This window comes from Penaeus japonicus, unplaced genomic scaffold, assembly GCF_977035675.1.
Source record: "Penaeus japonicus unplaced genomic scaffold, GWHDUDI00000001_assembly GWHDUDI00000006, whole genome shotgun sequence".
NCBI lineage: Eukaryota > Metazoa > Arthropoda > Malacostraca > Decapoda > Penaeidae > Penaeus > Penaeus japonicus.
Window position 1 is genome coordinate 17,114,402 of NW_028234408.1, and position 2,500 is coordinate 17,116,901.

The following is a 2,500-nucleotide window of genomic DNA, read 5'->3' on the forward strand; positions in this document are numbered from 1 at the left end:
GAAGGCGTGAGGAGGTGCGAGAGAGTGTGTGTAGGTCGAGACAGAGCGTCACCACCCTTTGCCGGAGTCATCCGCCAACCTCTCTGCTAGACACTCTCACTGCTACGCCCACCACCTCACCTGTCTGCCCACCTGCCCCCCTCACTACCCACCTCCTGCTGCCCACCTCACGTACCTTCTAACACGTCCTGCTCTCCCCTCCCCTACCCTTCCCCTCTCACCGCCACATATCCTGTAGGAACCAAGGGATACCGTCCCAGCTGAATACATCCGATTCCTGCGCCTGCTGCTCCTGCTTTTCCAACACGCCCCTCTTCTCATGGTCGAGCAAGGGGATGTTCATGCATGTCCCAGCAGAAGCAGCAGCAGAAGGGGCGAGTGAAGTGCTAGCGGGCTGAGTCGACGAGCCTCTAAGAGCCTCTAACAGTACCTGCTAAGACGTAGCAGTGTGCCTGCGTCTTCGAGTGACCGAGAAGGAAGCCCTCGGTGTCGTGTATACAAGTGAGGAGAAAGAAAAGCAGAAATCAGGTGAACGAAAGAAAGCACTGTGCCACCAGCCTCTGCCTTCGATTGCTCAAGAAGAGCGAGGTGTCGCAGGCAATCAAATAGAAAAAGAAACGCACATTACCAAAGTCGACTCTGCGAGCGTTTTTTGCATAACTCGGTGTGGTTCGTGTGCGAGGCGAGAATATGAATCAGTGTCGAGGAGCAGGGCAGCGCGAGGAGCAAGTGTAGCGCGGAGGACGAGCGAGGGTACCTGGCCCGCTGTGCACCGCCCCCAAAGCAGGTGTCGGGCGTGTGTGAGGCCTCGGGGCACCTATGACCCGCGGGCAAGGCGACGGCGAGAGGGCGGGATAACGGCGGACACCTGTCTGTCTGTCTGTTTGTCTGCCTGACTGTCGGTCTGTCTGTCTGTGTTTGTGTCTGGCGAGTCACCTTATCTGACCTTCTCCACCGCTCCCTCCCCCACCCCCTCCTCCAGCTAGCCAGTCAGCCAGTCCCCGAGCCCGGCGTGCCCATCCACCCACCTCCCTACTCCCTATAACCGAGACCCCACCCCCTGCCCGGCTGCCGCTCTCGTAGTGGTCGCCCTTGCCCACCTGCCTCGAGGAACAGCGTCGTCGCTTCCCCGCCTCAAGGTCGTCCACGTTGACCTTAGCGGCACGTGGGTCACCCCAGGTCACTGCACTTGCACTGCGGGCCGCCCCCACCACGCCCGCCCGTTCGCTCTACGCCTCTCGTCCCCGCGCCTTCTGGATATATATTTAGATCTACGCGTCTGAGCGGTCTGGACTTTGCGGCATTCTTGTTCCGGCGGCGGGGGAGGCTGCGCCTGCCGGGAAGGCGGTCGAGGCGAGTGCATGTGAAGTGTGGATGAGGCACAGGCAGGGAAGGCCAGCACCAAACACCTCGGCGGCGGCGGCGGCGGCGGCGGCAGCGGCGGACGACGACTGCCTCGTTTTGGCACCAAGCCAGTTCCCTGGGCTAATGCAACACGCTCGCTATCGCCATTGCCATCCTTAACGCCATTGCAACGGCACGAATCTCCCCCTCCCCCCACCCCACCCGCCACGACCACGAACGACAGCCACGAATACCAGCGTCGACGTGTTTGTGTGTTTGTGTTGGTAACGAAGAGCCAGCGTGCAGCTAACCAGAGCCCCGCCGGAGGAGAAGCGGCTGAAGCGGGTGGAAGCTGTTGGCTGGCGCAGGTAGCCGAGGGGAGGAGAGTGGCTGGAGCAGCTCCTTCGCCCGACTCTCACCGTGCACTACATCCAACGCTAGCTCTCTCTCTCTCTCTCTCTCTCTCTCTCTCTCTCTCTCTCTCTCTCTCTCTCTCTCTCTCTCTCTCTCTCTCTCACACACACACACACACACACACACACACACACACACACACACACACACACACACACACACACACACACACACACACACACACACACACACACACACACAAGCGCACCCAAACACCTGCTACGAGCCAGCTCCTCTTCAGCATCGCCGCTCGGGCACAGTGTCTCGCTCGTGCCGGCACCTCACGAGAACACCAAGGCTGCACTCAGTGGGCGTTCTAGCTGGGGGACGACCCGATGGAACACACGGCTTCCCTTACAGCAAAATACGCCATGTTCTCTGTGGCTTCCCCGATGACTGCTGTGGCTGTGAGAAGAGACGCGGCCAGTCCGTAAGCTCACGATCAGCTGATCTGCGTCGGGCTGCCATGCACACGCGGTGAAAATAACGATGCTCCCGAGAGAAAGAGAAATGTAGGCCTATGGCTCCGCGAGGCAATTGATACAGAGCGTAATCCCAGTGAAAGCGTGTGTCTTCCCTTTCGTGTTTGTTTGGGTTTGCTCTTCCAAGGAAGTATTTCATGAATAGATCATTGTAGGTGTAAACAGACAAACAAAGTCTGGATAATGTGAAAAATATCAGAAAACTCATGATCATACCCACACCGATTTAAGATAGGCAACAGCAGTAAACACCGCTGGCT

At 58.6% G+C, this 2,500-nt stretch overlaps 1 protein-coding gene across 1 annotated transcript in view; it reads left to right on the forward strand.

The window, feature by feature from the left end:
• Positions 1 to 2,500, forward strand: part of Shc (SHC-adaptor protein) — an 82,219-nt gene that overhangs the window by 973 nt on the left and 78,746 nt on the right. Inside the window, exon 1 of the mRNA XM_086537461.1 lies at positions 1 to 2,500. This exon is cut by the window's left edge and continues 973 nt beyond it; it is cut by the window's right edge and continues 267 nt beyond it. The gene's annotated coding sequence lies outside the window, so the exon portion shown is untranslated.